The 24,303-nt window shown below is 44.9% G+C and overlaps 1 protein-coding gene and 1 long non-coding RNA gene across 8 annotated transcripts in view; one reads left to right on the top strand and one right to left on the bottom strand.

Annotated features, from left to right (window-relative positions):
* The window catches only part of LOC134928287 (uncharacterized), a 37,737-nt gene extending 25,784 nt beyond the window's left edge, over nucleotides 1–11,953 (top strand). Inside the window, exon 3 of the long non-coding RNA XR_010177879.1 lies at nucleotides 11,386–11,953. This is a non-coding gene — a long non-coding RNA (uncharacterized LOC134928287). The remainder of the gene's footprint in view (nucleotides 1–11,385) is intronic.
* The window catches only part of ADHFE1 (alcohol dehydrogenase iron containing 1), a 203,361-nt gene that overhangs the window by 6,585 nt on the left and 172,473 nt on the right, over nucleotides 1–24,303 (bottom strand). The gene's annotated exons all lie outside the window — the stretch shown is intronic.

The following is a 24,303-nucleotide window of genomic DNA, read 5'->3' as shown; positions in this document are numbered from 1 at the left end:
GAGTTGGTGGTGTGGTTTGCAGGAGCTTGGGTACAAGAGGAAGAAGGGATTTAGTTGTCAGTGGACTGCTTCCGCTGTCACCCAAAGTTTTTGAACTTGTCAATGACTTCTGATGATTGCGCTCCAGGTGACGCATAAGGGAGGATGTTCCTAGGTGGTTAACGTCCTTACCCCTACTTATTACAGCTTGACAAAGGCAACACACGGCTTGACACCAGTTGTCCGCATTTCTGTTGAAATAATTCCACACCGAAGAGGTGATATTTTTTGTATTTTGACCAGGCATGTCAATGGCCTTATTCATCCCACGGACAACAGGTGTCTCCCCGGGTGCCTGACTTAAACAAACCACCTCTCCATCAGAATCCTCCTGGTCAATTTCCCCCTCAGCGCCAGCAACGCCCATATCCTCATCCTGGTGTACTTCAACCGTGACATCTTCAATTTGAATATCAGGAACTGTACTGTGGGTGCTCCTTCCAGCACTTGCAGGGGGCGTGCAAATGGTGGAAGGAGCCACCTCTTCCCATCCAGTGTTGGGAAGGTCAGGCATCGCAACGGACACAATTGGACTCTCCTTGGGGATTTGTGATTTAGAAGAACGCACAGTTCTTTGCTGTGCTTTTGCCAGCTTAAGTCTTTTAATTTTTCTAGCGGGAGGATGAGTGCTTCCATCCTCATGTGAAGCTGACGCACTAGTCATGAGGAACATAGGAGAGGGCCTTAGCCGTTCCTTGCCACTCCGTGTCGTAAATGGCATATTGGCAAGTTTACGCTTCTCCTCATTAATTCAGATTTTTGGGGCATTTTACTGAACTTTTGTTTTTTGGATTTTACATGCTCTCTACTATGACATTGGGCATCGGCCTTGGCAGACGACGTTGAAGGCATTTCATCGTCTCTGCCATGACTAGTGGCAGCAGCTTCAGCACTAGGTGGAAGTGGATCTTGATCTTTCCCTATTTTACCATCCACATTTTTGTTCTCCATTTTTTAATGTGTGGAATTATATGCCAGTAATATATCTGGAATTAGACGGCAGTAATGTCTGGAATTAGATACCACTAGATAGATACCAGATACCACTGTGACTGGAATGATGATGACCTATGCACAGTGACAGGACACTACCACAGCACCCTACAGCAGCAAGATGCAGCACAAGACACTGGACTTTTAGTCACCACAATGCAGCACTGACACTGAGCACAGATATTAAGCACTGTTCAGGATACTAGAAGTGACACGGAGCTGCAAGATACAGCAGTGGTGTTCTGTACTGTACTACTATATACTGGTGGTCACCACAATGCAGCACTGCACTACTATATACTGGTCACCACAATGCAGCACAGATATTGAGCACGGGTGTAGTATGGCTGACCGGCGGTCAGCTTACCGACGCCGGGATAGTGTGGGGTCGGGATGGTGGAGGAGGTCATGTGACTGTCAGTCTCCCGACCGCCGGTCACATGAATACCACCCATTGAGCACTAATCAGGAGAATAGAACTGAGTCTGACACGGAGCTGCAAGATACAGCAATGGACTACTGTACTGTACTAATATATACTGGTGGTCACCACAATGCAGCACTGTACTACTATATACTGGTCACCACAATGCAGCACAGATATTGAGCACTGATCATGAGAACAGAACTGAGTCTGACACGGAGCTGCAAGATACAGCAATGGAATACTGTACTGTACTAATATATACTGGTGGTCACCACAATGCAGCACTGTACTACTATATACTGGTCACCACAATGCAGCACAGATATTGAGCACTGATCAGGATACTAGAACTGAGTCTGACACGGAGCTGCAAGATACAGCAATGGACTACTGTACTGTACTACTATATACTGGTGGTCACCACAATGTAGCACTGTACTACTATATACTGGTCACCACAATGCAGCACAGATATTGAGCACTGATCAGGAGAATAGAACTGAGTCTGACACGGAGCTGCAAGATACAGCAGTGGCCTACTGTACTGTACTACTATATACTTGTGGTCACCACAATGCAGCACAGATATTGAGCACTGATCAGGAGAATAGAACTGAGTCTGACACGGAGCTGCAAGATACAGCAATGGACTACTGTACTGTACTATTATATACTGGTGGTCACCACAATGCAGCACTGTACTACTATATACTGGTCACCACAATGCAGCACAGATATTGAGCACGGATGTAGTATGGCTGACCGGTGGTCAGGAGACCGTCGGTCAGCTTACCGACGCCGGGATAGTGAGGGGTCGGGATGGTGGGGGAGGTCATGTGACTGTCGGTCTCCCGACCGCCGGTCACATGAATACCACCCATTGAGCACTGATCAGGAGAATAGAACTGAGTCTGTCATGGAGCTGCAAGATACAGCAATGGACTACTGTACTGTACTACTATATACAGGTGGTCACCATAATGCAGCACTGTACTACTATATACTGGTCACCACAATGCAGCACAGATATTGAGCACTGATCATGAGAATAGAACTGAGTCTGACACGGAGCTGCAAGATACAGCAATGGACTACTGTACTACTATAGACTGGTGGTCACCACAATGCAGCACTGTACTACTATATACTGGTCACCACAATGCAGCACAGATATTGAGCACTGATCAGGATACTAGAACTGAGTCTGACACGGAGCTGCAAGATACAGCAATGGACTACTGTAATGTACTACTATATACTGGTGGTCACCACAATGCAGCACTGTACTACTATATACTGGTCACCACAATGCAGCACAGATACTGAGCACTGATCAGGAGAATAGAACTGAGTCTGACACGGAGCTGCAAGATACAGCAGTGGCCTACTGTACTGTACTACTATATACTGGTGGTCACCACAATGCAGCACAGATATTGAGCACTGATCAGGAGAATAGAACGGAGTCTGACACAGAGCTGCAAGATACAGCAATGGACTACTGTATGTACTGTACTATTATATACTGGTGGTCACCACAATGCAGCACTGTACTACTATATACTGGTCACCACAATGCAGCACAGATATTGAGCACGGGTGTAGTATGGCTGACCGGTGGTCTCCGGGATAGTGAGGGGTCGGGATGGTGGAGGAGGTCATGTGACTGTCGGTCTCCCGACCGCCGGTCACATGAATACCACCCTTTGAGCACTGATCAGGAGAATAGAACTGAGTCTGACACGGAGCTGCAAGATACAGCAATGGGCTACTGTACTGTACTACAATATACTGGTGATCACCAAAATGCAGCACTGTACTACTATATACTGGTCACCACAATGCAGCACAGATATTGAGCACTGATCATGAGAATAGAACTGAGTCTGACACGGAGCTGCAAGATACAGCAATGGACTACTGTACTACTATAGACTGGTGGTCACCACAATGCAGCACTGTACTACTATATACTGGTCACCACAATGCAGCACAGATATTGAGCACTGATCAGGAGAATAGAACCGAGTCTGACACGGAGCTGCAAGATATAGCAGTGGCCTACTGTACTGTACTACTATATACTGGTGGTCACCACAATGCAGCACAGATATTGAACACTGATCAGGATAGTAGAACCGAGTCTGACACAGAGCTGCAAGATACAGCAATGGCCTACTGTACTGTACTACTATATACTGGTGGTCACCACAATGCAACACTGTACTACTATATACTGGTCACCACAATGCAGCACAGATAGTGAGCACTGATCAGGATACTAGAACTGAGTCTGACACAGAGCTGCAAGATACAGCAATGACCTACTGTACTGTACTACTATATACTGGTGGTCACCACAATGCAGCACTGTACTACTATATACTGGTCACCACAATGCAGCACAGATATTGAGCACAGATCAGGATACTAGAACTGAGTCTGACACAGAGCTGCAAGATACAGCAATGGCCTACTGTACTGTACTACTATATACTGGTGGTCACCACAATGCAGCACTGTACTGGTCACCACAATGCAGCACAGATATTGAGCACTGATCAGGATACTAGAACTGAGTCTGACACAGAGCTGCAAGATACAGCAATGGACTACTGTACTGTACTACTATATACTGGTGGTCACCACAATGGAGCACTGTACTACTATATACTGGTCACCACAATGCAGCACAGATATTGAGCACTGATCAGGATACTAGAACTGAGTCTGACACAGAGCTGCAAGATACAGCAATGGCCTACTGTACTGTACTACTATATACTGGTGGTCACCACAATGCAACACTGTACTACTATATACTGGTCACCACAATGCAGCACAGATATTGAGCACTGATCAGGATACTAGAACTGAGTCTGACACAGAGCTGCAAGATACAGCAATTGACTACTGTACTGTACTACTATATACTGGTAGTCACCACAATGGAGCACTGTACTACTATATACTGGTCACCACAATGCAGCACAGATATTGAGCACTGATCAGGATTACACGGAGCTGCAAGATACAGCAATGACCTACTGTACTGTACTACTATATAGTACTGGTGGTCACCACAATGCAGAACACTGAGCACAGATATTGAGCTTTTCAGGCAGAGAACATAGCCACATCCTCTCCGCTCAATTGATCATGCACGAGTGAAAATGGCGGTGACATGCGGCTCTTTATATGGAATCCGAATCTCGCGAGAATCCGACAGCGGGATGATGACGTTTTCCCCCGTTCGGGTTTTGCGTGTTAGGCGGGAAGAACCGAGGCTGCCTTGGACCTGTATAAACCATGTGAAGTTCAGGGGGGTTCGGATCTCGACGAACCGAACCCGCTCATCTCTGATATATATATATATATATATATATATATATATATATATATATATTATAGGGAAGGTATAAAACAATATATACACCAGATGTGCACTATTTTAGAACTTCTCATAAACAATGCAAATCATCATAGCTAAAAGAAGACAAGCACAATAACAGCTGTTTCCTACTGAAAGAAGTATCAGTCAATTGCTGAATAAAAATGTGTTCTTATTATGCTACTGAACACACACCAACCACACTCTTCAGTATTGAAGGGTTAAATCTCCTCTGTCATTGTGCATTGTGTAAATATTGTTTCTTTTTCTTTTGCCTTGGATTTAGCTTGCATTGCATAAAATGAATATAGCTCCACCCATAGTTTGTTGGGAACTGTGTGAAATCACCACCCCTAGATGAAGTACTAGGCTGTATCCTACATCCCCCCCATGTAGCCTGTTTTATCCCTCCTATGCAGTAAAGTTAAACCAATAAAGTATTTACTTTTGCCTACCCCTCCCTGGACATTCCAATCCCTCCCTAGACAATGATGCCTTATATACCATTGTTATGAACAATAAAGGCAGAGTGATTCTTAATTACATGGTGTCGTGTATAATCTGTAATTTTAAGGATTGCTCTCACTGACGTCAGTGGCCATCAAATCGAGGGGTACAAGAAGAGGCTGATTTTCCTTTCAAGTGGGGGCTCAGTCCTGGATTCAGTTGATCGCCCCCGAATCGGTAAGATAGAGAATTCATTGTCTGTCTTTTCCGTAAGGGATTGCGTTCAAACACTGAATTTGAACTCGCTCCGTGTTCCGGGAACACGTGACAAGGTAATATTTAAGTCCGGGACTTAATATTACGTAGTTTTATGTAAAGCCATAAAACAGGTATCAGGGATACCATATAATCTTTAATGTCTGGGACTTAAAGATACGTCTGAGAAAAGCGCAATTCTCCAAAGACGTTAGTATCTGGGATACTTAAAAAATAGACCTGGGGTCTATACGTAACGTAGAAAATACCCCGATTTGATCGCCTATATATTCTTGTATGTTTGTAGTGTGATAAGTTCTTATATTTGGTTCAGACGGCTGGTAAGTTTTCGTCTGCCAGATATCTTTACTCAAAACACTTTTCTTGCTTCCTGTTTAAAACGCTGTATTTTTTCTGACATCTTGTACGAAGGTAAGCGTACCCGTCAAAAGATTTCATGTTCTCATTATACAGATAATATTGTGATATTGTCAATGACTAATTAACTGGTGTTAGCTAATGCATGCATAGAAAGTTTTTGTAAATTGCATTTTTTGTTGTGACATTGTATAGAAAGTCTTTTTGTTGTGAAATTGTATAGAAGGTTTTTTTTTTAAAACTGCATTTTTTGTTGTGATATTGCATAGACAGTTGTTGTGAGTTGTTGTGGAAATTGCGTAGAAAGCTGGTGTAGATTGTATTCTTTACTATGGGAGGGGGTCAGAGTAAGACAGTCATTTATCCTCCACCTTTACCAGGAGAAACATGTAAGGAATATGTTGCCCGTAACTCCACCACAGATTATTATTTAGTTAACCCTTGGGTAGATAACTTAGCGGGGTGGACAGAGAAAGTTGGCAGCCCCAGCCCATTCCCCCGTGATGGTATTAATTATCCATTTTATATGGACATGATCAAAGGGCTTTGTCTGGGAGACAAGGAAGCCTGGCCGTGGTATGATCATGACCCACAATGGGACATGACATATATGCGCGCTGGAGGAGAGCAATGGCTCACGATAGCACCTCATTGGTATGACAAAAATATCAAGCAGAAACAGCGTAGAATAAAATCTGTAACTTCCCGACTACACAAAGCTGAGGAATTTAGAAGCAACAAGTTTCTAAAAAACTCTTCTCCTCCGCCCTACAGTCCCCTATACCCCTCCTTAAAAGACACAGATCTGTTAGCTGCAGTTGCTTTGTCACGAATTCCGATGCAAAGGGGAGGGGGAGGAGGGGAAGGGGAAGGAGAAGGAGGCTCAGTTGCTTTGTCACGAATGCCGATGCAAAGGGGAGGGGGAGGAGGGGAAGGGGAAGGAGAAGGAGGCTCAGGAGGAATAGCCCCCCCTGACAGTACCCTCCACATAGACGTAACCACCCCCGCCCCTAGTGCCCCTACTCCTAACAAACAAATCACCTCCCGCCGTAACGCTGACTCAACTGTTATCATTCACCACCCTCTTACCCCCTCCATAACGCGATCCGGCACTGGTTTCCTTGAAAACAGTGCTGATGCCAGCAGTGTCGCCACCCAGCACCTGCCCTTTATGACAGTAGGGGATCAGTTGTTAAAGAAACCCATTGAAATAGAGGATTTGGACAGAATTGTTAAGAACTGTCCCAAACCCACTGTTGCACCTGACGGCTGCATAGCTTACTTGAAAAAGGCTTGCACAGGACGCAGCTATACTCAAGAAGATATGAAGCTGATCATAGATGGGGTTATAGACCATTACAACGGGTGGGATTGGAAAAAGATTCCCACCATAAACACTCCTACCACCTTTAACGATGCCGTTCGCTACCCTCTCAATACTGAGGACGGTGTAAAGGCGATGTGGACGGAAATTGAGACCCATATGAAAGGGATTTTTAAAACCCGGGCTTCTCTTCCTATTGCCGTAGCATGTAAACAAAAGCCCACTGAAACTGTCACTGAGTTTTGGAAGAGGTTTAAAAAGTGTTGGTCTGAAGATGCAGGTCTTACTCTTGTAGATACAGACCATTTACTAATTTCTACCTTTGTAAATAACTTGTTGCCATCTGTTATGGTCCCTGTTAAGCAAGGTGTTTCTTCCTGGACCTCTGATAATATTAAGGAATTTGAAAAGCACTTATATGAAAAGGAAGCTGCAGGATGCTTTGATGTTAAAAAACCCTTGCAGAATGCCCCAACTCATAATTACCAAAATCACAGAAACCGGGGAGATAGACGCCAGCAGCACTTTACTGGCCCACCCCGCAATCCAGCCCGATATCAAAACCCACAAGCCAGGCCACCCCACCCCCCTGACTCTGCCAGCAGGAAACAAACCTCCTGCTTCAACTGTGGAAGGGACGATCACTGGGCAAGGGATTGCCCTTGTCCCCCACAAAACCACCGACAGCCCCAAGCTCCGGCTCCCTCCCGGGATCATCCCCGACAGTCACACAACAACCCCTTTCAGGATCATGTCCGATTCCGAGTTGACTGGCAGGACCCCTCCCACTGACGGGGCCCGGAGGAGGGTATCCCAGCCTTTGCCCAACTCACCAGACACTGGAAGGACCCACCGCTACTAACCTTGATTATAGGAAAGAGAGCAATCCCTTTCCTGGTGGATAGCGGGGCAACTACTAGTGTTTTGTGTGTCGACCTGTACGATGGTCATTTGGAAAAGACTGCTCCTTCAATGGGAATCAATGGGATACCCACAGATGCTTACCTGACAGATGCCCTTAGTGTCAGAACCACGGGAGGCACGTATATGGGTAAACACAATTTCACTGTAATACCTGAATGTCCAATTAATCTTCTGGGAAGGGATCTTCTTAGCAAACTCGAAATCTCCATTCTCCCTTCACCCACTAGCAGTGGCCTGGAGGTCGAGTCCCCACACCTACCGGTGTGGGAGGCAACAGACATTACACCTGATTTTGACAAAGTGAACCCTGCTCTATGGTCGGAGGGTCCCTATGACACTGGCCTCATTCCTTGCACACCATATAGAGCAACCCTGAAACCTGACACACAACCTGTCTATCAAAAGCAATACCCCTTGTCACAAGAGAAGGTTGAAGGTCTTAGACCAATGATACAACAGTTTCTCCAACAAGGCATTCTCAGACACATAATCTCACCTTACTGCACACCAGTCAACCCTGTTGCTAAGTCAGATGGTAGTGTAAGGTTTGTACAAGACCTCAGGGCAATTAACCAACTCATTGTGCCTATAGCACCCATTGTACCTGACATTAACTCACTCATTTCAGCTATCCCTGCAGATGCTGCATTTTTTTCGGTAATTGATTTAAAAAATGCATTTTTTAGCATTCCAGTGGATGCACAGACACAGTTACTTTTTGCATTTTCTTTTGAGGGCAAGCAACTCACCTGGTGTCGTTTACCCCAGGGCTATATTGACGCACCCGTTGTCTATAGCATTGTACTCCAGGCCACATTGGGGCCCTGGCAACCTCACCATGGTTCAGTCCTGCTACAGTATGCAGATGATCTGCTGCTCTGTAGTCAAACTGAGGAGGCCTGCCGGGAGGATGGTATATCACTGTTAAACTGGCTCTGTGAATGTGGACACAAGGTGTCCAAAACAAAAATGCAATGGTGTAAGAAGCATGTGGATTACTTAGGTTTTGTGCTCACTCAGGGGGAAAGGAAAGTCAGTCCACAGCGCATTCAGTCTGTATTGGGCCTGGTCACCCCAACTACCCAGAGGGAACTACTGTCTTTTCTGGGTATGGTAAATTACTGCAGACAGTGGATATCTGATTGTTCCTATTATGATAACATTTTGAGACAAGCCACACTGAAAGACAAACCTAATATTGTACAATGGTCACAAGAAATGTTAACTGCATATGAAAGCTTAAAGTGTATGTTAATGAAAAGTCCGGCACTTGGCCTCCCCAACTATGTACTACCTTTTCATTTGTTTGCAAGGGACAATTGTAAAACCATGGCGGGGGTGCTCACACAGTTTCATGGAGGAAAGTTGCGCCCAGTGGCATTTTTTTCCAAAGTAATGCCTGTCACTGTGCAAGGTATGCCTGCTTGCCTCAGGGCACTTGCAGCCTGTGCAATGGTAACTGAAATGGCCACCACACTCACCCTAGGCCACACAACAATACTTCACACCACTCATGATGTTCTAACCATTTTAAAAGGGTTACACACACAACACATGTCAGCTCAGCGCCTTAGTGGATATGAGGTTCTCCTTTTGAACAACCCCTCACTCACCATTAAGTATGCCACCAACTCTTCAGGTCCTGCACCCATTCTCAACGCTCTACTGGGGCTCAAAGGTCCTGAAGACCACCCTCCTGAACCCCATGACTGCTCAGCCTCCATTGAGTCTGAAACATCCCCCAGACTGGACATGTCCCCTGTCCCTGTCCCCGACGCGGATGTCATTTTTGTAGATGGTTCCTGTAGCAGACCCAATGACACCACGTACCAAGCGGGTTATGCTATTGTCACTCTCCCTGACATTATTCTGGAAGCACAGCCCATTCCTTACCAGTCAGCACAGGCTGCAGAGCTCATTGCTCTCACAAGGGCTTGTCACCTTTACCGGAATAAACCAGTCACCATCTACACTGACTCCAAATACGGGTACGGCGTCGTGCATGACCATGGGGTCATTTGGCAACGCCGTGGTTTCCTTGGAGCTGATGGAAAAGGCATATCACATGCCCAACTCATCTCTGACCTTCTGCATGCCATAACCTTACCCTCTGACATTGCAATCCTCCATTGCAGGGCACACACCGGGGGGAAGGATGCAGTCTCCCTTGGAAATGCCCTTGCTGACTCTGCTGCCAAACATGCAGCCTCACAGCCCATCACTCAGGCCCACATGACCATCATGACCCCCCCAGCTCTCGACAACCATTACCTGATCACCCAGTTACAGGCCTCAGCCTCCAATGCCGACCTAGCTGACTGGACTTACCCAGTTTTGCAGAAGAATCCTAAAACAGGATTAATCTGCAAAGAGGGGAAACCTTGTATACCCCAGTCCAGTGCACCCTTGTTTATTGCTCACTACCATGGCATAGGACACCACAGTAAGGCAACAACTACCTTACTTTTACGTAATGATTTCTATGTCACGGATGCCAAGTCATTAGTAGATCAGTATGTCAGTAGATGCATCACTTGCCTGCGAAACAACCCCAACAACCCTGACAAGGCAAAACATCAGCATCTTGAATATCCCACCACACCCTTTACACACCTGCAAATTGACTTCACCCATATCCCAGGTACTGGTAAACAGGAGTATGCCCTGGTCATTGTAGACATGTTCTCTCGATGGCCAGAGGTATTCCCCACTAAATCTGAGGATGCAAAGACAGTTGCTAGGATCCTAACTCAGGAAATCATCCCCAGATGGGGGTGCCCATTGCAAATCAATAGTGATAAAGGCTCCGCCTTTACAGCAAAAATTACACAGGCCTTGGTAAAGGCCCTGCAGGTGGAATGGAAGTTCCACATCCCGTATCACCCGCAGAGTTCAGGGGTCGTAGAACGCATGAATAGGACCCTCAAAGACAAGCTTAGGAAGGCCACAGGAGGCACCTTCCACAAATGGAAGCAAGTCCTTCCCATTATCTTGGCAGAAATTAGAATGACACCACAAAAGACTTTGGGTTACTCCCCCTTTGAAATATTAATGGGTAGGCCCTTCCCTACACCTTGGGCTAAGAAACCATTAGTAATACAGGAGGGAGATCTAGAACTTATCAGAGAAGAGTATGTCAGGTCCCTGATAATAAAACTGAATGAAATTGAACATGAGGTTGTTTGTAAAAACCCTTTGAATCCACAGGAACCTACACACCCCTTTAAAGTCGGAGACAGAGTCGTGGTGAAGGTGCTCCCCAGGAACAAGAGCCCAGGAGACTTTACCTACGGTCCAGAGACAGAGGTCGTAGCAGTAACCAGAACAGCAGTCCTGACAGAGGAAAGCCCCACCTGGATCCATGCATCCCGAGTGAAAAAGATTCCTAGACCAGACCTAGAGAGGGAAGCAAGTGATTCCAGCGAGGTACAAACGGGGGCAGACAGCCCTGACCTCCCACCTAGCGAAGACAGAAGAACAGAGGAGGATGAGGAACCTGTCCCCTACCTCTATCCTGGGGACTATGTTGATAATCCTAATGGTCCTCACTTGCCAAGCTACAGCTGAAGTAGACATTACACAAAAATCCGGCACCTACACATTTTGGTATAACTCCTCCAATACTGAGGTTGCCGCCTATAAAATAGATTTCTGTACCATTGCTCCCTGTCTTAACAAACATTATGCCTGGCAGTGTGATCAGTATGGTACACGTAATACCCCCACTGAAGCCTATATTTGTGTTACTAGTAAATATTGGGGAAATAAATGTGCGTATTGGGGATCAGTGGGATGGAATTCTGGCCATAGTTATGGATACCAGCCCAAAGAGGCTCTCTCAAGAAAAGACAAATATGGTGAGTCCCTGCTTACCCGTCTTACCCTTCATAGACAAAACAGATGTGATAGTAAATTCATATTAAGCATAAAACATCCCCAGTCTACTGATGCAGGCACCTATGTCCTAGGTGAATCCTTTTTTTTAAACCCATCCCTTACACCATTCTTGTTACAGGATATGTTTAACAATGAAAAGTATGCCCAGCTCAAGCCCCCTAAACCACGCCCCAACCTCTTGAAACCTCATATAACCACCTTCAAGGATATGATGGCCGTTAACAATCCCACCTTTAAAGACACCCTAGCTATTGAAACTGGTTTCTCTGACATCAATTTCTGGTTAGAATGGATGAAGTATAGTGCTAGCAAACATAATAAAAGTAACTGTTATGTCTGTGGCAAATCTAGGCCCCACCTAGGTACAGTGCCCCTTAATATACCCCTAGAACAGGAAAATTGTTTTTTCAGCCTTTTTAATGACACCAAAACAAATGACAGTCAGTGCGAAATGTGGAAAAGGGAATATCCCATATTGTCAAAAAATCCCAACCCAGGAAGCACCATAACCATATATCCTGGAAACTATACCTGTTATACATCTAACACTACCACAGGTAGAAATTTAAAAACCTTCCCACCAGGGTATTGTGCAAATAAAAGAACAACTGTTTTAGTTAACCAAACTAGATCACTAGGTGACATTTATTATATATGTGGGGATATGAAGCTTAGAACTAAATTAGACACACCATGGTATGGTGAGTGTGCCCTGGCCAAAGTCATAATGCCACTCCTAATGATCACCGATGACCCCACTCCTCCCTCTAATACTCCTGCTAATCGAAAGAAAAGAGCACTCCCAGGAGGTAGCTTTGACCCCCACGTATACATTGATGCTATAGGGGTCCCAAGAGGTGTTCCAAATGAGTTCAAAGCTAGAGATGAGGTGGCTGCGGGTTTTGAATCATTGTTCCCTATAGTAACTGTAAATAAAAACGTAGCCTGGATTAATTATATATATTATAACCAACAAAGATTTGTTAATGATACCAAAGATGCTCTTAAAGGTATAGCTGAACAGCTAGAAGCCACTTCCCAAATGACCTTCCAAAATAGAATGGCTCTTGACATGATTCTAGCAGAAAAAGGCGGTACATGTGTTTACATTAGTAAGGTGGAAGGCTGTTGTACATATATTCCTGACAACACTGGTCCTAATGGTAAGGTTACTTTAGCCATAAACAAATTAGAAACCTTATCCATAGAACTTAAGAAAAATTCAGGTGTTGATAACCCATGGAGCCAATATTTTGGGTGGTTTGAAAATTGGAAACAGGCTCTGGTGCAAATAAGCATATTCATACTTGTAACTTTAATTCTTTTAGGCATTATAGTTTATTGTGTAATTCCCTGTGGAAAGAAACTTACCTCCAAAGGCATTGATAAGGCCCTGATGTACTATGATATAACCCCCAGTCCTGTCACCTCCTCTGATAGTAAGGGACCCGATGATTATGTTCAATATCTAAAAAATTGGAGAAACAAAAAGGGGGCTCTACAGAAGAATCATGTCGTATAACAATCATGATTCTAAGAGGGGATTGAAGGGTTAAATCTCCTCTGTCATTGTGCATTGTGTAAATATTGTTTCTTTTTCTTTTGCCTTGGATTTAGCTTGCATTGCATAAAATGAATATAGCTCCACCCATAGTTTGTTGGGAACTGTGTGAAATCACCACCCCTAGATGAAGTACTAGGCTGTATCCTACATCCCCCCCATGTAGCCTGTTTTATCCCTCCTATGCAGTAAAGTTAAACCAATAAAGTATTTACTTTTGCCTACCCCTCCCTGGACATTCCAATCCCTCCCTAGACAATGATGCCTTATATACCATTGTTATGAACAATAAAGGCAGAGTGATTCTTAATTACATGGTGTCGTGTATAATCTGTAATTTTAAGGATTGCTCTCACTGACGTCAGTGGCCATCAAATCGAGGGGTACAAGAAGAGGCTGATTTTCCTTTCAAGTATCTAGTTTGTTTTCGATTGCTACCGCTGCTCCATATACCCATATGTACAGGAACATCTGCATGCACATTTACTTTCTTTTTTTTTTCTTTTTTTTTCTTTTTTTTGTAAATTCTGTTTTTATTGAAGAATCAACAAGCAAACAATCGGTATAAACGGGATGCAGTTAAAATACCGGCTGTCAGGATCCTGGCCACCTCCCAACAGCTGGTGAAATACCGACGCCCGGAATTCTGCCTATCTCCGGGTACAGTATTTCCACTCGGTTGATGGGCCCACTACACCAACCAAGTGGGAATATAACCTGTGGCGAGGGAAGACCAGAACTACAGTGTTGCTGGCTAGAGAGGAGGGGGCCCAAAGTGTTCTGCACATGGGCCTCCTCCTCTCTAGAAACGCCCCTGCTTATAATCCACCAAGAACTTGTACTCTAACCACAGGAATATATACTGTAACTTTTATTATTTACAAGTAAAATAGGTACAAAACAAACAATTTTTATTTCACAAAATAGATAAGAAATTCTTTACTGTGATATGACAGCAATAGCTTCTTAAGGGCCGTATTCACGGGCAGATCTAATGAGAGATGTGTGCTGAGCGAACCGCTCAGCACACATCTCTCCCGCCGCTCAGCACAGCGCGATGTGTGCTGAGCGTGCGGGGGCAGCGGGGGACGCCGCTCATTTCACCCAGCGGGTGAAGTGAGCGACCTGCTAGATTGGCTTGCATGTAGGCCAATCTAGCACAAGCGATAGCGACGCGTGGGCCTGTGCATCGCTTTCGCTGTGAGGGGTACACACGGAGTGATTGCTGCTTAAAATCTAAGCAATCTAGTCAGATTGCTTAGATTTTAAGAAGCGATCGCTCCGTGAGTACCCCCCTTTACTGTGTTTTCGTTATTTAGTACTCGTAAATGATAAATAAGTAGAGAGGCAAAAGGGAAAAAAAGACTGATTAGCATTTATAACAATTATATGTCAGTCTGGGTGAAAATATTAGCAAACATATGAAGCAGAACCTGTAATCGGTCCAATGCACCCTAAAGTTCAGAACAGCATCAATTCTCCTGTATAAATCACAGGGGGGAGTTAAAAGTATAGCGATTAATCGCCTGCTTTTATATACACACAATTTTGTACAAAGTTCTATAAACCTTCTAGTTGATATACTGTGGGAATGATACTGGGGCGTTTTCACTTTGTGCACATCAATTCAGAAAGTGTCCCTTAAGACATAATTTTAACCAGTCATCACTTCAAAGTTTGAGTGTAAAACAGTATGTCACAGCAGAATATTTACAGAAGTTATCACAGAGATATCCAATCACCATGTCACTGTGTATCAAATACTATCAATTTGCTTGTATACATCAGATAGGCATAACATTATACGTAAAAGATACCAGTGCACAGAACAAGATGAACATTATTAGACTGTGCTTATTTCTCCAAATAACTTCTACTGTCTTCCATCTGTAATATTTTGCAGTGAATGGATGATGAGAGAGTTAATTGGTAAGCGCAGAAGAAAAAAGGATAGATCCGTTTCTGCTGTCAGCAGTCAGTACAGTAACTACGCCCTGTTATCATTAGACATTGCAGGGTCGCGTCACCGCTTCATGCCGATGAGAGAACGTGGAGAAGGATAAAGGGATACCTGTGCTCCTATTGTAGATGTGCTGGCAATAGTAAGTATGTTTCTCCTCTGTGGTGTCCTAGACTGGTGATCGTGTGCGCACCACGAGTCTCCGGAAGTAAACCGGAAGTCTGACACGCGTTTCACCCAATGGGGCTTGTAAGAGGCTATTGCTGTCATATCACAGTAACAAATTTCTTATCTATTTTGTGACATTAAATTTGTTTGTTTTGTACTTATTTTACCTTATAAATAATAAAAGTTATATTTTAATAGAATTAATTTAACAAAGAGTGCCCCCCCAAAACAGGTTTACTTATTTTCTCTCCCAACTTGCTTCCTCTGGCAAAGGCAGATTCTCTCAGTATTTTTTTAACCTAGGGGAGCACCACCAACACAATATTACATAGTGGGAATTACCCTTATATACACAACACAGGTTGGCAGCATATATCAATGTGTAAATATTATTTAGATGATTGATATCGTCTGGTCCAGGATCTACAAACTTGCTTCTAACCACAGGAACCAAGAGCCAGTGAAATCAGAAAATGTGTCCACTGAAGATAATAAAATGTCTTCCATAGACATAACATAGTCAATCTTTTGAAACCAAAATTTACTGACCGTGCAGCATTGCAAAGGTGGTGCAGTAATTATTTTTTGTATTTGGCCACAGGTATAGGGGAATGGCAAAGCAACACAAAGGTTGGATCTGTGGGTATCGCTATACTTTCTTTGAATTTTCCCAGAAATTCCAAAAGGATGATAGACGGGGAGTAAAGTACCTAGGGCAGTACAGCATCTCCAACATGTGCTAGAGATGGATGGGAACAAGGCATGGAGCAGGGTAGGGTGTCTGTACTAGTGCATAAGGCTCTTATACTGCATCTCTTTCACAGTCAGACAAATGGAACTAGAGTAAGCTTTAAGGAATATGTTCCTCCACTCCAGACTGGATAGGGAGAGGTCCAAATCTTTTTCTCAGGCCTGTGCATAAGGATGGATTGGAGGTACTGTAGATCGAGATTCCAGAAGCAACTTGTAAAGAGCAGATACTGTGTGGGAGGAAGATTGTGGGGAGAGACAAAGTGTTTCGAAAGGAGTAAGGTCCTGACGAGCAAGGCCCAGTCTAATGGTAGCTATGAAATGTCTAACTTGCAAATACCGCCAGAAGTCAGAGTGGGGAATGTCCCATTTATCTTGAATCTCTGAAAACTGTTTAATACTGGTAGCAGATACCAGCTGGCCAACTCTAAAAAGACCTGCAGAAGTCCAGTTAGGAAAGTTAGAAGAGCTTACAGGGCCAAGAACCGAGGAAATTGGGGAAAGATGCTGAAGGGCCTTCCAAGAAGAGAGCGTGGGTGATATTGTGGGATGGGGTGGTGAGATCTTAGGAACAGAAGGCAACCATGGAACTATTTCAGGCCGGGTGCGCCGACAGCTCTGCCAGGCCCAGGTAATGGGAGGGGTGTGGTCAATGCAGGGAGGTGTGGCCAGCCCTACTCCTTCTGAAATATAAAAACTATTTAATGTTTTCCAGGGTGGGACCGGCATGGGGGCAGATGGGCGGCCGGGCGCGATTGATCACCAGGTAGAGAGAGGAGTGACTGCTTCTGCAGCTGCCGCTCCAGCACAGCACCATATGTGCTGGGGTGGGGAGAGAGGCTGCTGCAGCAGTCACACCTCTATCTCCACGCTCTTGGTGCCGCTGCCTACCCAGGGACAAGCAAAGAGCACTTGCCCACTCCCCCTCTCAGAGCCACTGATTCCAGGAAGTTGTTTCATATAAAAGCCTTTAAGCACAGCCCACTGCTTCATGTCCCTATTTCTTGTAAATATGAGAACTCTGTTGAGAAGTATAGCTTGATAAGATAAACACAGCGACTACATGAGAGCAGTGGGGGGTCAAACCTCAAGTCTGGGGTCTGTCACGAGTGCCACCTTGTGATTGTTTTGGCCAATTGCGTTTAGAGGTGTGTAATTAGGTGGTATGTGAGGCTTTGTGAGCTGTAACAAAGCCTCTTTGTACCTGTCTTCCCACCTTTCTTCCCCAATGATGGTTTGTCGTTAGCTATTTTTAAGCAGGAAAGAACGGCAGGTCGCAGCTTCGGGTGCAAATTTGGTTAAGTTGATTAATGTTATGTTTTTTTCGGTGCGCTCACCTACGTTGACTTGTTTGGTCTCTGGGCCACCCTGACGGGAGTGGCGTCATCCCCCTACCGGGTGGGTAGTCATGTTAGAGGGTTGAGTGGATACCTATTGTTGGTAGCTGTTGAGATTGATTGGTTTGTCTGCACCCTTAGCGATATCAGTGCTATTGCAGGTTGTTAGTGTTTGGCGCATTGTTGGAGTGGGCTGAACATAGCCGTCCTTTCCCTGCCAGCATACTTTAGTTTAACCAAGCGTATTCAAATATTCTTGGTATGTTCTTAATAAATAGCTAACATAGGGGGTAATTTAGACCTGATCACTGCTGTGTGCTTTCGCACAGCGGGCGATCAGGTCCAAACTGCGCATGCGTATGCACCGCAATGCGCAGGCGCGTCGCACAGGTACAAAGCGGATCGCCGCTCAGCGATGGGTTTGTGCAACGGATCCGTTCGCACAGGCGATCGCAAGGAGATTGACAGGAAGAAAGCGTTTGTGGGTGTCAACTGACCGTTTTCAGGGAGTGTCTGGAAAAACGCAGGCATGTCCAAGCGTTTGCAGGAAGGGTTCCTGACGTCAATTCCAGTCCCGGACAGGCTGAAGTGATCGCAGCAGCTGAGTAAGTCGTGGGCTGCGCAGAGACTGCACAAGATCTGTCTGTACAGCTCTGCTACACATGCGTTCACACACTTGCACAGCTAAAATACCCTGCTCCTGTAGGCGGCAACTATCTGATCACAGCAGTGCAAAATCACTTGCTAGCAATCAGGTCTGAATTTGGCCCATAGTTTTATTGCCAAATCTATGTCTGCAAATCTTTATTTAGTTTAGTTATGTTTTATTGGGTCTGGGACTGAGGGTCAACAGCACAAAGGTCGACACACCTTAGGTCGATGCCAATTGGTCGACACACCTTAGGTCGACATGGACAAAAGGTCGACATGGACAAAAGGTCGGCAGGAACAAGGTCGACATGGAAAAAGGTTGACATGAGTTTATGTTTTTTTGGTGTCGTTTTCTTCGTAGAGTGACCGGGAACCCCAATTAGTGCACCGCTTCGCTCGCCATGCTTCGGGCATGGTGCCTTCGCTCCGCTACTGCTTCGCTCGGCACACTTTACCGTTCCAATCGTAGTCCACGTGGATCGTTAAGTATGAAAAGGTTCAAAAAAAAAGAAAAAATCGTGAAAAACTCATGTCGACCTTTTTCCATGTCGACCTTGTTCCTGTCGACCTTAGGTGTGTCGACCAATTGGCGTCGACATAAGGTGTGTCGACCTTTGTGCTGTCGACCTGGAGTCCGGATACCGTTTTATTCATGAATGTGTTAATCATATGGTGTATGCACAGGACACCCCTCACACGATTGAAGGTTTATACGTTTTAATGTCTGGCAGTTGAAGACCACCAGAGGCGCATTGGCCATAGGGCTTATAGGGAAGATTCCCGGTGGGCCGACGCACCTGTGGGGCCTGTTTTGTTTGAGGACATGTGGTTCTTTTTATAGACATAATGAATAAGATGCAAAATAATTTGCAAATATGAAAATTACTTTGCCACTTAGCCTGTGATTGCAGATGATCTAGTGTATACTCTGTCTGCCTGCTTGGCTGACATATAAGATTGAGTGAATAGTGATTGGGATACGGTTGGTGTAATAAGCAAGAAAATATATCTTTCTAAAGAATTATATAGTTTCCTAAATTCTGAAGGAGTATCATATAATGTGCTCATAATATTTAAAAAAAAATTTTAACTTCCCCCTTGATGCTGGACATGCCTACTATCTGGAAAGTCTTGGGGGGAGGGAGCTGCTGCCATGGCCCATGGTTAGACCTTACACCTCTGGTGCTGCCCATGTGGGGCCACTAGTACAAATTTTTCCAGGGCCGCTTTTTGTTCCCAATCCGCCCCTGAAGACCACCCAGCTGTTTTGGATGAGATAATATGTCATGTCTGATTCTAGGTCTTCTCCATGACCAAATACATTTCTGAATCAGGAAGTGGAGTGAATGAAACCAGGAATCAGGCACACGTGCTGGTAGAGCCTGTAGGACATAAAGCAGCTTTGGAAGCTTATTCATTTTAACCACATTTATTTTGCCTTACCAGGAAAGCTGCTTAAGATGCCAATTGTTGTAGTCACAGCAGATAGAAGGGAGTAGAGAAGTTCATGTGGTATAACTGTGACAAGTTACTAGTAACTTAGGGGGAAATGTACTTAGCAGTGATAAAAGTGGAGAAGTGAGCCAGTGGAGAAGTTGCCCACGTAACATTTATAATTTGCATAGTATAAAAGTATACAGAGCAGCTGATTGGTTGCCATGGGCAATTTCTCCACTGGCTCATTTTCCCGCTTTTATCACTGCTTAGTACTGTACATGTCCTCCTTAATCCCCAGATATGTAATGTGAGAAGAATGCCAAGTGAAAGGAGAGGCACGTTGGAGACTGGCTGCATTTGCAGGAGAAGAGGATACATTAAGAGCACTAGATTTCGAGAAAATGATTTTAAAATTAGACAATGTTCCAAATTTCTCATATTCGAACATTAGGTGAGGGACGGAGGTAACAGGATGGGAGACAATGGCTAACAAATCATCAGCAAACAATGCTAACTTACAGGAACATACAGGATAAGTTCCTGGACCCATGTGTTTTTTTGCGGCTTGCGATTGCGGAAACAAGTCATTTGTCTGATATGGCGCACCTTAAATGTACTGGATCTAGTACACTAACATTCAGCGCGCTTTGTAACTGAGGTCCACTGAAGGCATCGACGAGTTGCTGCACATCTTATGGTACATATACAATGACTATGTGAAAACAGGCAGCCATTCATCTGCAGACTTCACAATCAGTGTGCCAAAAATGTACAATTAGACAGCAATTTGTATAGCGCAAGTAACTGGGGCAGAATGACTTGTTAATGAGCACAAAGATGGAATTTATGTTAGTTTAATGGGCAGATAACTGGGGCATGATTACAAAGACAGCACAGTAAATACACTTATAATTACATCAAAAGTCTTCTGAAGAGTAAAACCATCTGCAGTTTCTCAATGATCTATGCTTTATCTGCTACCTCCTGTCAAAATGGCTTATCAAGGATCCTCAACTCAGTCATTCTGGAAACTGGAATGTTCTGCAGAAAATGTTTCATGTGTGTTGGATTCTTCATGTATAATGGAAAAGTATAGTGAACTAGTGAACGTAGCAAGAACACTAGCGCCACCTAGATGTATCTTAGTGCCAGCTGCGCATAGGCCTTTTTTTATCTGCTTCATGGTCAGAAAACTTGATCATAGTAAGTGATTAAACAGAAACCCCCAAGGAATATAGGGGGTCAATCCAACCTGATCGCACGTGCCGTTTTTTCGCAGTGCAGCGATCAGGTCACTACTGCGCATGCGTATGCACCAGAATGCGCAGGCGCGTTGTACGGGTACAAAGCGGATCGTTGCTGTGCAATGGATTTAACGAAGAATCCATTCGCACAGCCGATCGCAAGGAGATTGACAGGAAGAGGGCATTTGTGGGTGTCAACTGACCGTTTTCTGGGAGTGGTTGGAAAAAACGCAGGCGTGTCCAAGTGTTTGCAGGACAGGCTGAAGTGATTGCAGCGAGCGGCTGAGTAAGTTCTGAGCTACTCAGATATGCACAAACTATTTTTTTAGCGATCGCACCCTTGCACAGCAAATATATACTCCCCAGTGGGCGGCGACTATGCGTTTGTACAGCTGCAAAAAGTAGCTAGCGATTGATCAACTCGGAATGACCCCCATAATGACTGGAGAATCATTGGTCCAGTTGCCTGGGAAGGAAATAATCTCCCACATCCCAGCTTCCTGGATATGGGACCGGCAATAGCTTCGCTAGTAGGGTGGAGGGGAGTCCAGGGTTAAAAAAACAACAACTAAAAAAAACCCACATTATACACAGATTTTCAGTCACGCTTAACAGGGAGTGTGCTGTCTGTTGCTACCATGGACTTGAATTGAGGTGATGGTAACTATAAGAAACATCACCCAACAGTGATTTTTCCATCATTCATGTCTTTGAGGCTGCTCTTGGCGGCTGAACATATAAATTCACCACTTTAAGGTGACTGCAGAGGGGAGGGGAGGAGGTGAAGAAGAAGGGCCATTCAGGAGTCGCAATCTCTATGATTGTGGTATCTCATTAGCCCTTCATCTTACACACCCACTCCGCAGTGTAACGCATTTTCGGCCTAATTCTGAGTTGATCGCAGCAGCAATTTTGTTAGCAATTGCGCAAAACCATGGCCCTCATTCCGAGTTGTTCGCTCGGTAATTTTCTTCGCATCGTAGCGATTTTCCGCTAATTGCGCATGCGCAATGTTCGCACTGCGACTGCGCCAAGTAAATTTGCTAAGAAGTTTGGTATTTTACTCACAGCATTACGAGGTTTTTTCTTCGTTCTGGTGATCGTAATGTGATTGACAGGAAGTGGGTGTTTCTGGGCGGAAACTGCCCGTTTTATGGGAGTATGTGAAAAAACGCTGCCGTTTCTGGGAAAAACGCGGGAGTGGCTGGAGAAACGGGGGAGTGTCTGGGCGAACGCTGGGTGTGTTTGTGACGTCAAACCAGGAACGAAACTGACTGAACTGATTGCAATGGCTGAGTAAGTCTCGAGCTACTCAGAAACTGCTAAGAAATTTCTATTCGCAATTTAGAGAATCTTTAGTTCGCAATTCTGCTAAGCTAAGATTCACTCCCAGTAGGCGGCGGCTTAGCGTGTGCAATGCTGCTAAAAGCAGCTTGCGAGCGAACAACTCGGAATGAGGGCCCATGTGCACTGCAGGAGGGGCAGATATAACATGTGCAGATAGATAAGATTTGGGTGTGGTGAGTTCAATCTGCAATCTAAATTGCAGTGTAAAAATAAAGCAGCCAGTATTTACCCTGCACAGAAACAAAATAACCCACCCAAATCTAACTCTCTCTGCAAATGTTATATCTGCTCCCCCTGCAGTGCACATGGTTTTGCCCAACTGCTAACAAATTTGCTGCTGCGATCAACTTGGAATTACCCCCTTTGTCTGAAGGACCAAGTACAGTACAAGTGGCTAATGCATCTTTAAAAAGGGCTCATCTAACTATGACCAGATACTACTTTCAATATTTATTTAAATTGATGTTGAATGTGAAGTAACATAAAAGTAAGAAATGCAGCAATAATCATAAATAGTGATGTTTTACAGACTCTGGACAGGCTTATAGAGGCACCTGAGACATCACAATGACATCCATAACGGAACTTACAGGGCTGTATATAAAATGCATAGGGTAGTAAGGGAGGCAGTTATGTGACAGACGGTCAGGAAACCGCTGGTCACAATACAGACGCCAGAATCCAGCACCCTTGCAGTACCGACAGTAGGCATGCCGACTAACAGGGACTACTCCCACTCGTGGGTGTCCATGACACCCATAGAGTGGGGATATAACCTGTGGTGAGCACAGCTTGCCACCGATCCTGCAAGAGGCTTCGTTCCGCTGCCCCCGAAAAGGGTGCGTGGGCTAGATGAAAGGGGGCGTGGCCTAATGGCAGAGCCTCGGTCACAAGTCATGCCCCCTTTTACCGTCACTGAGGGGGCATGCCCAGCGCTCTCTGAACTGCTGGCATGCCCCCTCTCCCTCTGTCACCTGTGAATAGACGCTGAGCAACGCAGCAGTGATAAGAGCCTCCCAACTGCCCCCCACCACCACCACCGCGGGGGCACTGCGGTCCGCGGGTGGGACAGCGGGACAGTCCCAAAATAAATGTAACTGTCCCGCGAAAATCAGGACAGTTGGGATTCCGGCGCCGGTATGGTCACGCATACCAAATCCAGGCAGGAATCATTCGTATCATACAGTATTTTATAGGTTCTCAAACTCGGTCCTCAGGACCCCAAACAGTTCACATTTTCCAAGTTACCTAGAAGATGCACAGGTGTATTTATTACTCACTGACACATTTTTAAAAATCCACAGGTGGAGCTATTTATTTTTCTTGCGATTCTGTGAAGAGATCTGTAAAACATGAACTGTTTGGTGTCCTGAGGAGCGAGTTTGTAAACCTATGCAGTATTTTGTAGTAAACAAAAATATATTTCATCAAGGTGTGGGTCCAGGTCTACCAGCCAAATATCGCTATTATAAATTGTCACTAAATGTGGCACTTCTAACTGAAAGAATATATAATAGGTACCAAACGTTACATTGTGCCTCTCCAAGCAAATAGATCATATTTAGATGAGGTACAGATTTGTCCACTTACATCTAGCCTCCCAGCACGTTAAACAGCCCTTCTAATCACGCCATGCTGTGGCGTGACTTGGTCGCGCTGAGTGTCTTTTCATGCAACTTTTTCCATTAATATGCGTCTTATTCGCAAATTGATGCAAATAGGATGCACACGCAGCTTATGCTGATTAAACTTATATGCGGCATGCCTATATTC

This window comes from Pseudophryne corroboree, chromosome 5, assembly GCF_028390025.1.
Source record: "Pseudophryne corroboree isolate aPseCor3 chromosome 5, aPseCor3.hap2, whole genome shotgun sequence".
Taxonomy (NCBI): Eukaryota; Metazoa; Chordata; class Amphibia; order Anura; family Myobatrachidae; genus Pseudophryne; species Pseudophryne corroboree.
The sequence above is the reverse complement of the archived record's forward strand: the minus strand, read 5'-3'. Positions and strand labels throughout refer to the sequence as shown.